The sequence below is a fragment of the Apostichopus japonicus genome, chromosome 8 (assembly GCF_037975245.1).
Source record: "Apostichopus japonicus isolate 1M-3 chromosome 8, ASM3797524v1, whole genome shotgun sequence".
Classification (NCBI taxonomy): domain Eukaryota; kingdom Metazoa; phylum Echinodermata; class Holothuroidea; order Aspidochirotida; family Stichopodidae; genus Apostichopus; species Apostichopus japonicus.
In genome coordinates, this window is record NC_092568.1 from 12571315 (window position 1) to 12586697 (window position 15383).

Sequence of the window (15383 nt, forward strand, 5' to 3'; positions counted from 1 at the left end):
TGGAGCGACATATCTCCTTGTTAACTTTGTGAGAATCCAGCAAAACATATTGCAATATTTGCATGTATTATTTGCTAATGGCTAAATTAAGTTAAAAGTTACTCTCTAGGCCTGTAAATCTGTGTAAATTCTCAAAGGAAAGTAAACTATGAAAACTATTGTAATATTGTGTAAAGTGCAATGCTTGTTCAAAGTATGAAAAGAAAGAACAAAAAAGAAGAGTAGATTTATGAGGGTGTATTTTACTAATTGCTGTAAATTTTCTTTTGGTATGGTACCTTACCTGTCTCCTCACAACAATAGCACTATTGCTCTACCTTGTCTAGAGTGATCTGCTAACCTTTCCAGCACTGATCATGTTCCATCTTGGTGGCAGGCCACTTCTTGTCAACTACAATCCCTCTAGCACACAAATGATTGTTTCTTTATGGGTTTGAACTTTGACCTTGATTTAATCTGGTGTAGCACAATATGTTGAATATGCATGTTAAGGTCATCATCATTACTAAGATCAAGAATCAGAACCAGTGTACAAAAAAACAAACAAAAACTGTTATTGGACACAAAGAAATTTCCAAAACATGATATATTATTGTCTATCATGATATTTGTAGGCTCTCCTACAGTTGATTATTAAAGCAAATCAGTTGGTTTGCTTTCGGCGTGGAAGTTTTTTTAAATTTATTTAACGTTTAACAGAACTTTAACATCCACTTGTCAAGTTTAGATGATCAATTGCAGGATATAAGTAGATGATCAATTGCAGGATAAAAATTATAGATATTAAACTTCAATTTGTGCAAAAAGAAAATTCCCAAGTCAATACCACATGTTGTATTCTTGCTATCTATATATACTGTGTATACAAGTGAGAATCTTATTCATATATTAATTATCTATCTCTTATTAACCATCCTCTTCAAATGAGGTGGCATTTTGTCTGCAGTTTTAATCTTCAAAGTTATAAGTATATCCATCATAAGTGCTGAATATGCCATTTTACACAACAGGAGAATATCAGTCAAAGATATAAAGAAAATCACTGCTATTATCCAAATTATGTGAAACTCATAATAATATGCAAAATTATCTTTGGAAGCAGATTTTGATGTTTCTGCAAATGCAAATTTTATCTTTTTTTAAGTTTTTGGTCTCATGTGTTTTTTTTTTCTTCGTTTTTTGGGCTCTCTCTCTCTCTGAAGTTTCAATTCATTTTTCTATTCTTCTTTGTAGAAGTAGATTAGATGAACATTATATTGCAGACCCTTTCAGTTTTGTGACCCTTTGTTGTAGTAAGTTTATGCTTTTACGTTGGTGTTCCTTCCCTATTGAAACAATAGTTCATTAAATGTGTCGATTGGTAAAAAACCACAAGTGTGTACCTTACAGGTTGGTTGGAAACATCACAGAGGATGTAAGCTAGCATGAGAAAAAGTATTGCAATGCTTTTGTCTTTGTTAAAGACAATAAATGAATATTCATATATTACCCCTCTTCAAGAAATGAAGCCTTTAATCTCCCCCACCCCACCCCTCCCACCCTCTCCCTTCAAAAAAGACCAGATATACAATAAGCTCTGGCTTGTCTGTACATTTTTGTCAATATTTTGAGTCCGACAATGTTTCCAGCCCCTGTGATGTTCATTATTCTGTTGAGAAATACCTTTATGATTGTAATTGGAAACTTATGAGATTTGAAATAACAAAAAAGAGTTGTGATGCGATTTGGGGATTGGAATTGCCCAGAGGCAACAGAGAGGAATGAGAAGTTTATATTTTGTTTGATCTCTCTGTACTGTTGTGGGAATGTATGTGTCGTCCAGAAATTATGGATTTAAAGCGATTTAAAGAATACAGGATATGTAATATATTATCAGGAATATGGTGCAGTTCCCTGCATGGTATGACCCTTTCACCTGATTGAACTTGAGATCAATAAAACCATAATTTACTTTCATACATCCCTTAGGTAGTATGGTGGAAATATTGAGATCAACTTTTTTCTCATAAAGTGCAGTGCTTGGACAATAGTACTTGCTTGAGTATCTACCGGCCCTGCAAAGTTGAATTTTTCGTGATAGTACCTCTCGATAAATGACGATACATTAAATTAATCGCTCCATGCATGTATACTGTACAAACAGATGTGAGGAAAATGTCTTTCACTTCCAAGAAATGAATATTCATTAGCAAGACTGCATGGTATGCATCACTGAGCTGCAATTATGCTATGTTGAACTTGAACCACTTTTACACTTTTGAGTTTAGACCCAAAGTCAATGCATAGATAACTGAGATTTCCCAAACAGTTTTGGTTGTACTTTGTAAAATGGATTCATTTCACAATGGAAATGATTGATCTATACTTATGGGATACACAGTTTGTGTGCAAACAGTGCCAGTCAGTGTAAAAGTAAAGTAATGCTGACATGAGTGTGTGTTCATAACAGTACTCAAGTAGATGGAGGATTATAATTGGGGAACCTACCATTAAAATAGCTGTTAACCTGTTGTGCGATTCAAAAGCCGCAGACATTGAAGGAACCTAATTGACCACACATATTAGATGTAAATAAAGGAGATTATTGCTTTCTCAAACCAGCATTATACTCTATAGAATATAAATGGTACTGGTCAAAATGACAGGAGAATGCATTTACTCTTTTAACTTTTGGAAAATTAACACTACAGATGTGTTTAATAAAACATAAGAACACAGTAAATTGGCAATTTTGCTAAATTTGGTTTTAATATCATAAGCATGCTTTTGGCAGGGAGGCAAGATTCTGACCAAAGGTAGAGAGAAATCAATGAAGGGAATTGCTGTGGACATTATGTGTGAGGGCCAAGGTTTGAAAAGGATGAAAGCTTTGACTGGATGTACCATAATAGTTTCGACAGGTAGTGAATGCATATAAAATTAAATCATCCCTTTTATAGGTATATAGATTGGTTAATCCCCTCCTCCTCATGCCCTTTCCTCCCCCACCAAAAAAAAGGAGTAGAAGATGATAGTGAATAGTAACACATACCTAGATTTCAGACAGTTTGTGATCAATTCTTTACAACATATCGGAATGCAGATAATAATTTAGTGTTCAAATTTTGTGTAGCATCTTCAAAGGCTCTGACATTGAATACTGATATAGTTCCTGTATAGAAAACTGTTTTATATATACATCTTGACACTTGTATAGCAACTTGAACATTTTGTATAGCACTTTGCAATCCGATACCTGTTAAATTATGCACTGGAATGTAATATGCTGTGTTTACACAGTATAAACACCATGGGTTTTGGGGGTTTTTTTTGGGACTCCCACAGTATTAATATTAAGCTGCAGAGTTTTTAGTTATTCATTATTATATAGTACATATTATTAAGTGTGTCAAGTTCACAATTTATGACATGTATTTGTGATGGCATTGACTACTTCATTTTAGCTTGATGACAGCACAGTATTTAAAATTATAGTTTTGCACTACATTTGGCCTGGGTATGCACAGGTTAGTACGGCACTATGGTAGTTATGTTGCGGTGTATGCCAGTATATTTGCAAATCATATTTACTTGGGTTTTTTCCCCATTTTTGCTTGTATGTTATTCCTGTGTTTTAGTAGACCTGTGTACAAGGTAATTACATTGAATCTGCCTACATGCACGGTCAGATGGAGTCATTTTCATTCATGGCCACAGGCATCATTGAGAATCTATTTGATGATGTGTGTGTATATATATATATATATGTATGTAAGTACGCGTGTATGTATGTAAGTGACACCTGGGGCCCCTGTTTTACAAGCATGATATCTCGATTGGACATATATGTACAGTAAGTGCGCCTCTGTATTGTAAACAAGATAACTCGAAAAGCACACGATGGATTAATTTCATACATCCGTAATAATGATAATAATATTGAGGATTTATTAAGCGCAGACATATCCACTGATAACAGTTCTCAAGGCGCATCACAATATTACCCTGGTCAACGATAAACTGTCAAACATAGAGACAATGCTGTGTCCTTTGGCAAGGCACTTAATCTCCATTGCCTCTCTTCACCCAGGTATAGAAATGGGGACTCACAAGGTATCTTGTAAATATAGTTGTACGCGCTGGTTTATGGCTACATCCTATGGGAATTCCCCCAGGGGACACGTAGATATGATGCACTGTAGTGCTTGAGGAGGGATTGTTTGGATTGTGCCCAATTTGCTGTGGATGTGACAAGTTACCAATTGATGGCCAGGGCTTTAGTGTTGTAAAGTCATGTGAGATGGCCTTGGCCTTGAAGAAAACTGCAAACCTTCAACTTATTTACAAAAATTGCAAAGTTTTGTGTGGATGTCAAGGGTAATTTCCAGTCACCAAATGTCAAAGTCTGAAAACCTTCTATACAGTTTCCTGATCCAAAAGAAAAGCAAGATGAGCTTCATACTTAGTTCGTAGATTCGCTTTAGTGAATATCAGAATGTTTTAGTTATCTGTGGCTCAGACCAAATGTCATTTGTGGCGATAACTACTAAAATTGTGTGCATGTGTTACATTAAATGTTATCATACATATATACAACATAACCCATAATCACTAAGCCTTTTGGCTTTCTGGTATTTGTTGCTTATATTCTCATAGTCAATCCATTTGATATCAGCACCATGCCCTATAGTTCCATTGACCTATGTTCTGGTTGTGATCCTGCCACTGTAGTGTAGAGTCGGTGGTTGTGTCCCTTGCTGTAAGTATCTGACCAACAAACATTATTGTAAACTAATTAGCGGGTGAAATAGTAAATGAGAAGTTTTGCTAATCAGAAATCTTTCACCACTGTGTTTTGGAATTTCCCCCCAAATTGTCCAGACATTTAGATCTTTACTCTTCCTATTCAATGTTTACATGAATTATCTGACTCCTACACATAAAGTACATTCATCACAATGTTACAGATCTTACTAAAGTTTTGTATGATGTTTCGAAACCGTTTCGAAACAGAAGGGACAGAAACATGCACAGAATACAGACAGGTTAATGAGCATGTTTTTGTCCCTTCTGTTACTGTTACTTGTCATTTAGCCTTTGAAGAAGATCCTGCTAGGATCGAAACGTCAGGCCAACTTACTTTTACACATTCTCTTACACAGGCTCTCTAGTCAAGTGGATAAGCAGTTTGCTAACAGTTTTATTTTATTTTAAATTTTTGTATATCGTACATATTGGAAAATTTTCATGTTTGAAAAAATAAGAGCTCTGCTACTGCCATCTTATTGTGGACTCAATAGAGAATACTTGTTAACATGTTTTGAAACCGTAACCATTATCATCCTCAAATTTATAGCTCTAAAACAAAGGGGGAAGGGATGTCTCTGATCATCAGAATTCTTCATAGCCATTTAAGGGGTGCTCTGTCACATAATTAAATATCTCAGAGAGGCAAAATAATTTGAGGGGTGACCTTAAAATATTCTTTTCAAGTTTGAGTATTGCTGACCATTACCGGATATTCTAGCAGTTTTGGTAGCAAGATTGATAACCCTTTTGGCCCTTCTCATCTCAGGACACTGATCGTCAGTTTAATAGAAATTATTTCTAAATTTATAATTTGTACTTGTATATTAATCAAAAAAATTGTCATGCTATGATGTATACTTTTTGTGGAAAACATTCCTCTTGCTTTATAAATAGACACAAAGCGTGTGAAAACATCTGACATAGAAGAATTACAGTAATCAAACAATGTTGTAGATGATTCATGGTTCGTTATTTGCTTTTGAGCTCGATTCACAAACACTTCCCGATAGTTCCATTTCACTGTTTTGTAATTCCAAGAACTAAAAGGGGCTGATGTTGATGTCGGATAATTTGATTAGCATTTGAAGTATTGTTGATGTATCACTTGAAACATGGAGAGAATTTAAATAGACTAATCCTTCATGTACACTATATTGATCATATACTGTAAGAAATTGATGTTATGCTATTAATTTGACTAGAGATATTCATGGAAATATGTTTTTGAGATATTAAAATGTTCAGTCATATTGCAAGAGGTTATATGTTCAGGGAAGTAATTTAGGATTTGACTTTTGTTGATGTTGTTGTTGTTGCTGTTATTTTTGTTTATAAATAAACATAGTCTGTGGATTCCTTTACCGCTACTTTTGTTTAACTTTACATCCCAATGTGACTCCATGAAGTTGTTCAAACATCTGATTTTGTTTGGGAAATAGCATGGATAGTTTAATACTCATCTCAAGAAAGTATTATTTGGGTTATATGTAAATTGAGTCTTTTTTGGTATATATTTGTTGAAACCTTTCAATAGGTTGTTTACATTTTCAAAACCTTGAGCAAGTCTCTCACTCTTTTAAATGAATCATTTAATACCTAACTTGGGCCTACCACATGTTCACAGCAGATATACTTTTCATTGCATGCCCTGCATACAAATCTAGGACTTGATGAAGGTTGCCATTATATCTGTACTAGCTGGAAGAAACTAAGTTGCTAAAACTGATTGTACTTTTGGAAGGTGAGAAGTAATACTATACTTGAGAGAGTCTGAATTAAAACATCGCTCCTCCTTCCATATTACAGAGAACCTGGCAGGCATTAGCTTACAATTATTATGTAATGGAAATATAACCATCAGCTCAGTTAAAGCCTCATAATAACATAGAGATTAGGGCCTGAAATATCTTCATTGTGGGAGTTGTTAAGCGACCTTTTTGGTACATTTTCTTCCAAGAAGGTGTTGTTATGTCTAAGTACATGGTTTGAATTCCTATAGAAAATAAAAAGCATTGCTGTTACGATTCAATTCGGACGAAGAAGATTTGGTACTTGAAACATTTCTTTATAGCATTGTATTAGATAGCCACTATTAGCAATGTAAGGTATCTCAGTTAAGTTTGATCAAATCTGCTATTGTAATCAAATAGTTATGTTTAGTTTAGTTTAGTTTAGTTTAGTAGAAAAAAAAGGATCAGGAGGGACACTCAAGTCCCCATCAAGGACCCTATGGAGAGGGGGAAAAAAACTGAAGACACAAACACTCAGACCCAATTACAATGCTGAAAGTGCTTGTCCAAAGCGTTCTTAAACCCATTCACACTACTTGCAAGTACAACTTTCTCAGGCAAACTGTTCCACTCATTCACAACCCTATTAGAAACAAAGTTATGCCGAATATTAATCCTACTTTGTGACTTTTGGAGTTTAAGACAATGACCTCTGGTACAACTATTATTAGCAAACATGAAAAAGTCAGTGAAGGATATATTGTCAAAACCATACACAATCTTGAAAACCTGAATCAAGTCACCACGTAACCGTCCTAAACTAATGTTTGTTATATGTAACTAGCAATCGTTTGCAGAAGTAAGTTAGACTCTTACAGCAATTATTGTACACACATTTGTGTAAACCCAAACTTTAATTCTTATAAAGTATTGATTATATGTGGTTGTTGCTTTCTCAAAACCTAGAGTAGACTTTTTTAGTGTCTAATAACCAAATATAAATTAAATGTTTCAGGATTAGTAATAAAGCCTGGGTGAATAAGTAGGAGTGGAATTAGTGTCTTTAAAATTGAAAGCTGCATTTTGTGTTGGATTTTGTTACAATCTGGTATTAAACATACATCAGACAAAAATATTTAAGGAAAAACCAAGTAGATAACTGATTATGAATATAACCCAATCTATGATTATGATTACTCTGGTCAACCATCATATTGTAGCTCCCAAGGGCGGCGGAAGCACTTTTAATCTGGGGGGGCACCGACATCAAAGGGCACTTTGCAGAAATTTGATTGGACTGATGCAGCCTGATATTTAGTACCCTTTATAACTCTTATTGTATTATCTTATTTGCGTATACACATCACTCCATCAAAGCCCCCCCCACCCTCAAGGAAAAAATGCATAGTAGCACTGCAATATCCAATGTGCAAATTGGGAAACAAGGAACAAGTTTTCTTTGAAGACAGAATGAGGTGAAATCATGCTAGTTGCTAATGTAGGAATCTTCCGAATTAGAGTTTATTTCTTGTTAATATCTTAACAAATTTTTTCCATTCGAAATAGCTTTGAGTTTGACCCACAGAAATTCATTAAAAGTTAGGGGCGTAGCCAGGATTTGCAAAGTTGTAAAGGCACGACTATCTGAGCGGAGCGCCACCATTGGTTGGCGCGGAGCGTACAAGAAAATTTTTGGTTTTACAATGCCCTCAGATGGCCGGAAACGGCCCTTCCTGAGTGTTCATTCTGGTTCCCTGGCCTCTTGCTAACTTGAGACACCTCAATTTTTATGTAGAAAAAGGGCACATTTTTAACCTGAGGAAAAGTGGGGGGGCACGTGCCCCCCCGGTTCCGCCGCCCTTGGTAGCTCCCTGTATGAAAGTTATGAGACTTGAAAGAAAGGTTTGCAAAACAATACACATTCAGAACTTCAAAAACAGCCAAATGGTTATGTCCACACAGAATTTTGAATGGGGAATGAAACTGGATTTTTGTACTTTTGAAGTTGAAAGCTGTATTTAGTATCAATTGTTTAAATTTGATGGTATCTGACTATTACAGAAAAAATTAGGCCACTTGAAGAGATATTAAATCGGTTACATTCATTCCACCTAAATTACATCAGGAATGAGACCGAACATTATAAGTTTGCAAATGAAAAATAAAATATCACATTAATCTGATACGGTACCAGCAAATGATGGTAGCCAACGAGACGTCTGTTTAATTAGTGGCAGGGTTATTAGAGTATTTATAAATGTTACCATGGAAACTGTACCTTTAAGTGATTGCGCACTTTTTAACCTGTGGGATTATACTTTGATCAGTGAATTTATGTCTTTGTGAATAAATTTTTAAAGTATGACATACTGTACATTGATATGATGGAGTCTGTAAAGTGACTAATAGGGCTAAAGACATGCTAATTAGCATGGATTAGCAAGGATTAATCCTTGCCTATGTTCTAACCTCAACCAAAATACACAATATATCAATATGTCTACTAACATATTGTTACTACTCTTTCAACTTAGAAGTTCACAGAAAGTTCGGCTATTCCATTATCACCATGGCAAATAGTATAAGTGTAGCATTGCATCATGGGATCTAAACATAGCTCGAATAGCCGACGCTTAGTACTAAAATAAAGTGCACAACAGTGACGGGTAATCAGCATCATAACAATGCTTAATAAAACTAATAAATATCCCAAATGTGGTTTCTCGTTTGACCCATAACCTAAAGTACTTTCAATACTCTCTCGTTAAGTCAGAGTAGGTTAGATCATAAAGATACACACATAAGATGCTTATGGTTGATGGTATAAGTGCCGTAATTAACCATATAAACATACTTTTAACCATCGGTTAAAATGACACAGGACTTACACAGATCGCAATAATAATTATCACTGCACCTGTAGACTCATTATAGCTGTTACAGGTAAACAATGCTTAAATAATAAATACATTCTATATGCATTCTGCCATTACAGGAGATAATAATAATAAGTACAAAATTACACTTAATTATTGAGGGCTACTATTATGTGTGCGCATTACCATCACAGAACTAACATGTATACATTTACCAACTAATATACACTAGGCATGCACAATGGAAATGACTATGCTCCTGGATCTGGGACAAGGTTCAAGATGAACTCTTACCTGTATGGAAATTAATATAATACATATCTAATAGTCTTCTAGCTTGTCTCTACTGCAGATGCACGGCAGTTTGGAGTGTCTTGGTGAATGGTGGAGTATTGCTTGCAAACTTGGGTGTTTTAAGCAATTTTTAAACAAAGAGAAGCTTTGAAAGAAATGGTTATCCCACACTACCAGACAAGATTTTACTTAAATTAAGACTTTGGCCATACATTCTCCAGGAAGTAGATAATATGTCTTCTTACTTGTGTAACTTATTCCACCAGAGATTACACAGCATGGAATAACTCTTAACATTTAAGGGGAGCATTAAGGCCCGGTCACACTATACCAATTTTTTATTGGAATACTATCCGATTTTCCCGGAGGAATCGAAACAGCCAGTTTTTCGTTCGGGTCTTCTAGCCACAGTGATAAAGGACCTGATTTGCTATCTGTTGAGCCATTCCGATGTGGAATAGCCCTCTCCTAACTTTTGATATTGACTAGCTATCCGATTTCTCTTCCGATTTTTATCGATTTTCGATGTGACGTCACTTCAGAATGTAGTCCGTTCCAGAACCCCTCAGATTTGGAGTAGGTATTTGAATATTCCTCTGCATTCATTACATTCACTACCACAAACCTCACTCTTTGGCCTAAAATTGGAAAATCGGACCGTATTCCGATAAAAAATCGCTGTAGTGTGACCGGGCCTTAAAAAAAAGCCTGGCCTGTTAGTACTGGATTCGGAATGGGAAAAGTGGTCAACTACACCTGTCTCGCACAGAATCATGAAGACACACTGTAAGATACATGCAGGAGAGGATATGAAACTTACATAAAATGTTATTGATTTGTATAAAAATGTGAGATGTGCATTTTCTCATGCAAATTCATATTCCTTTATCTTGCTTTAGAAATAAGAACATTTGAGCACAGCTATAGTTACTCTATAAAAATTGGAGGTTACTCATAAAATCATTTGGCCAAAGAAAAGTCATTGTGTGAAATCTAGTGATAAAGTTGTTTCACAACACCTAGAGGCTTGAAGCCAATCTTCTATGATACCATCATATGCACACACACAAAAGAACTCATATAGAGGGATTTAGAGAATATATGTATGCATAAAAAGCATGTGATATCAGTTGTCTTTTCCAGGCACAATTTATTGCTTTTGAAAACAGATGAAATTAAATGGGTTGAAACATGTATAGTTTAAGGATTTCATTTATCTATACAGTTGGACGATATTGCTAGTTTCTTTAATTTCCTGTACTACGTGAGTAACTGGACCGATTTTAGAATATTAAATCTCCGAGATTATTTACGAAAGTCAAATCCAGATCTTGGAGATATCAGCTGTCAGAGATGAAAGTGCATTCCTGTCATGAGCGTTAGCTGTGTTACATATATATACTGTTGCAAGTTGTCGCTATGGTTACAAATTAGCGAATTCTGCAGAATATTGTGAAAATATTGTAAACTTTGCGTTACTTTGACTCATTATGAAGACGAAAGTTGTCACTTTAGCCAGATAATGCATCATCTGCAGTAGCAAAGTGTGTATAGAGATAGATTAATACTTTATGCATGGAAGAATGAAAAATTCACACTGCTCATTATCTTATTGTGTGTGTGCGTGTGTGTGTGTGTATATATATAGTGGAATTCTGCCAAGATGTTTTCATGTTTGGTTCAGATAGGTGGCTCCAAGAGAAGAAGAAGATGAAGATGAGAAGGAGCAGAACGATGAAGATGACAATTGAGGAAGGGGAGGGATGATTAATGGTCAGAATTTGCTTTTGAAGGGGTAGGTTGGGAACATAGTTGATTAAACTTCTTTTTCTGGGCAAAGTTGTAAAAATGGTTGGATCCGATTTAGTTTCTTTAGAATACTTGGTCAGTGTTTTTCCCTCTTGTTGTTGTGACAAATTCCTTATATGATATTGTTGGCACTTGAAAGCTACTATCTCAACTTTGGTGGATTGAAAATTCATTCAAATTAAATGAGTAATCAATACATTCAGATTTGAATTGTAGGCTATAACTGCATTAACCAGAAAATGTTTTTTTTTCCCCCTTTATATATTTTAGAAATACTGGTTCCATGGTATCATTAAGGAATTTGTTTGCATAGTCAGTAGGGATCTGAAGGAGAAATAGATATGTGTCAGGGTGACTAACTGGAAATCTCCAGCCTGGATGCCATAAATCAACAGAGGGTGCTCTCATATTGGTCCTTTCTAGTTTAACAAACTTAAAAAAGCTGCAGTCTCAGAATTGTAGGAATCTCTGACTGACACTTCTGTGCATAGTGCTTGCATATTCCCCAATTCACACATAGTGTGAATTATTTGAAGAAAAACAACATAGTGTTCCATTTAGAACTCATAGCTAGCAGATTTTAGCAATGAAATGTTGCCCACCATTAGTTTGGCAACTTTACACACGTCTGGTCGTCAACCAGTCAGAAAGCATAGCTGTTTTCAATCACATCGACCAAAATGAGTTTAAGCTTTGAGTGTCAGTAAAATTGTATCCAAGTCTCAGACATGAAATATACTAGAGATATTATACCTGCAATTATTGAAGACAAAATCTTATTCAACATATTTTCACAACAACAAGCACATAGATTGAGATATGTTACTTTACAAAAGTCTTTGGAGATCCATGAACAGGATAGATCAGGTGCATTAAAGGCATTGAAGACTCGCCCCAAACCGTGTGCGGCCATCTGAAAAAGTTAACTTTCCGTTGCTTGCAAGTGACGTTTTTTCGTGTCGTTACAAAATGCAGACAGTACAGTAATGAATCGTGATACCTTGTTATCTTTAGCTGGACCTGAGATGTCCATCGCTGTATTGTTTGTACACAGTGCTGTGGGTATCGACCCCAGCTGTATGTACTGACTATACACTAGTGTCTAATTACCGATGGTAGCAAGCTGTGTGTGTGTTTTTTCTGCGATCGATGGTGGTGTCTAACAGTTCTGTTACACCTCATTCGAAACTAGGTCAGATTACCGGCATTAGACGTTTCTTTTTGCGCGAGTCTTCACACCCTTTAAGACCCAGAGCTGTGCCTATGGCACTGTTAGGACCATTGTGACATTGCCCTCTGCAGAAACACTGAATATTCCTATTGACCAATTTCTTTTGGTCGAAACAAAATTGAATTGAACAAGTAAGAAATTTTGCTGGATATTCTCATCATATGAAATGTAATTGTATAGTGATAACTTTGATTCTAAAACATTGCTACCCTGACACCATTTCTTGTAATATTAACCACAAGAAGTAAGTTATTGTAATAAATCTTGACTAGTCAAGGGAACTGTTCCATTCCTATGGGATTCACGATTGTCCCCCACATGTCAAAAATTTCTTACTAAATCAAAACCAGTTCTAGTTTATCCAATACCCTCCCCAAATGAGTCCAAAGTGTTTATGTAAATTGTCCCTGAGGGGTTTGGTCATCTATCATATTTGTGTATTTTAATAAAAAGACACTGGCTGTGTTTACCAAACAAGTAAAGTTCACAGGAGCTTTTATAATTTCACTTTGACACAGACCATTCCTTACAGAGCTTAATTTGCTCTTGGTTCATTGTTTATTCTAATGAAATTGGCTAAAAGCATCAATATCTCTTTTGTTTCCATTCATCCTAACTTTTAATTTTCTTTCTTCCAACACAAAATGTCCTCTTCCCCCCCCCCCCCCCCCATCTGAATGCTAATAGTAAACCAGCTCAGAATGTTTGCTTTGACCAATCGCTACTGTGTGCATTGATCATCAGACTGAACATTTTCAGTAAATATCAGTCTCTGAGAGCCGTAGTTATTACCAGGATTTCTCTGAATTTTGGAGTGGTGATGCTTCAATCAAGAAGTCTGTGTAAGCTATGATATGATCAGTATGCATTGATATGCATGATATGATCATGCATTGATATGCATTGATCATGCATTGATCATGCATTGATATGCATTGATCATGCATTGATATGCATGATATGATCATTATGCATTATGCATCACATGCACAAACAGTATGCATTTGTTCAAGGTTTGACTTTAATAAAGGCCACAAGTAAAAGTAATAGTAGGTGGTTATAGTCTGGTTTCATTATGATTCCATTGTGGTTACATTTATTCAGGCTGATCAGGTTAACATTTATGATGTTTTTACCAACTATGTCATTATGACATCATCACAGACAATTTTCATTGGAAGCTAAGTTGTATTGGTTGTATTGTTGACGATAAGCTTACCAATCTATACTAATTAATAATAATCTAACTGAATATGCCTTAAAGTGTTGTTGTCAGTGATTTCTCTTTCTACAGTAATCCTTCATATACCCTTATTGCTTGAATCTCATCTTGTAGGTTAATCTCACTGTATTGTAATGTATTGGGGCTTTATTATGATTTTACAGGGAAGGGTGAGGGGGGAGGTGAGGTTGGATGATGTAGCATAAAATAAATTGTGAAGCAATTGTCATCCAGAGGAACATATTTCACAATTGAACACTGAATCGAGCATAGGCAATTTTTCAGAAAGGCCAAAACATCTATGGAAAAGATCCCTCATGATTATTATATATTATCTCTGTGTCCATGACAACCAGTAGAATTTGTAAAGAGGTAGACTTCTTTTATGTTCTTACATTTTATGTAGTGTTTAACAATATCACATTGTATTTAATTAATACACTGTCAAACTTTTACCAGTGTAAAACATAATTGGTTTGTTTGTAACTGTTTTTGCCCTTATTATGTTAAAGAAGGTAAAAATCCAATATATTCCGGGCAATTTCCGAAAGATTTTAATCCACTACGAAAACGTATGTGCAAACACTTTGGATGGTAGAATGAGAAGGAAGGACATTGACCGGAAGGGACCGGTCACTGAGGGTGCACAGTGTTAAAAGATTACCAGGGCATACTAGACACGATAGAATAAGGTGCTAATGTTGTGGGGAGACAGGTAAGCGGGTCACTCCTAAATATATAAACCAGTAAGTTTTATAATATTTAATTAATACACTGTCAACCTTTTACCAGTGTAAAACATAATTGGTTTGTTTGTAACTGTTTTTGCCCTTATTATGAAGTATTCTACTGTACTTCTAGAATCACAAGTGTCATAAGGCCCCGTCATTCTTTATTCCATAAACTATGTGTGTCCCAATTCTTTCACCAGTTTAAGAGGAGGCTTAAACTCAGAAAATTTGCTGGTAATGCTACAAGGTCACTTGTTTAAGTGGGTTTTTCATAATACTTATAAATTGTTCATGCAATAGAGAACTCTTGTTTGACAAGAGGGAATGTATATGCCCGGATTGATGGTTGAAGAAGTTGTCTCCATTCTGAGAAGCTCTTTAGTGAAAACCTTTTACACTGTAGTGCTAATCTTAAGGGAATTAATCCATCCTTAAAGCTTTAGTAGCAAGCACCTCATCGTTTGATGGCGTTAAGTCTATTATAAACACAGGTTGGTTTCAAAATGATTTTGTAAAAATATGATGCGGAGGCCATCGATGGACAAAGAAATGCTCATTAATGGAATGATTTGGCATGTGTATGTCACAGCCATGTGATGAAATTCTGATGGGAAATATGAAATTTGGACAAAAGTAATTTAACAACTATTAGTGACATAAACCAAGGTATCAACATTAAAATGTATGAAAGTGATGCTTTAC

At 35.4% G+C, this 15383-nt stretch overlaps 1 protein-coding gene across 45 annotated transcripts in view; it reads left to right on the top strand.

Annotated features, from left to right (window-relative positions):
• The window catches only part of LOC139970443 (1-phosphatidylinositol 4,5-bisphosphate phosphodiesterase beta-1-like), a 152393-nt gene that overhangs the window by 38445 nt on the left and 98565 nt on the right, over positions 1-15383 (top strand). The window lies entirely within an intron of this gene.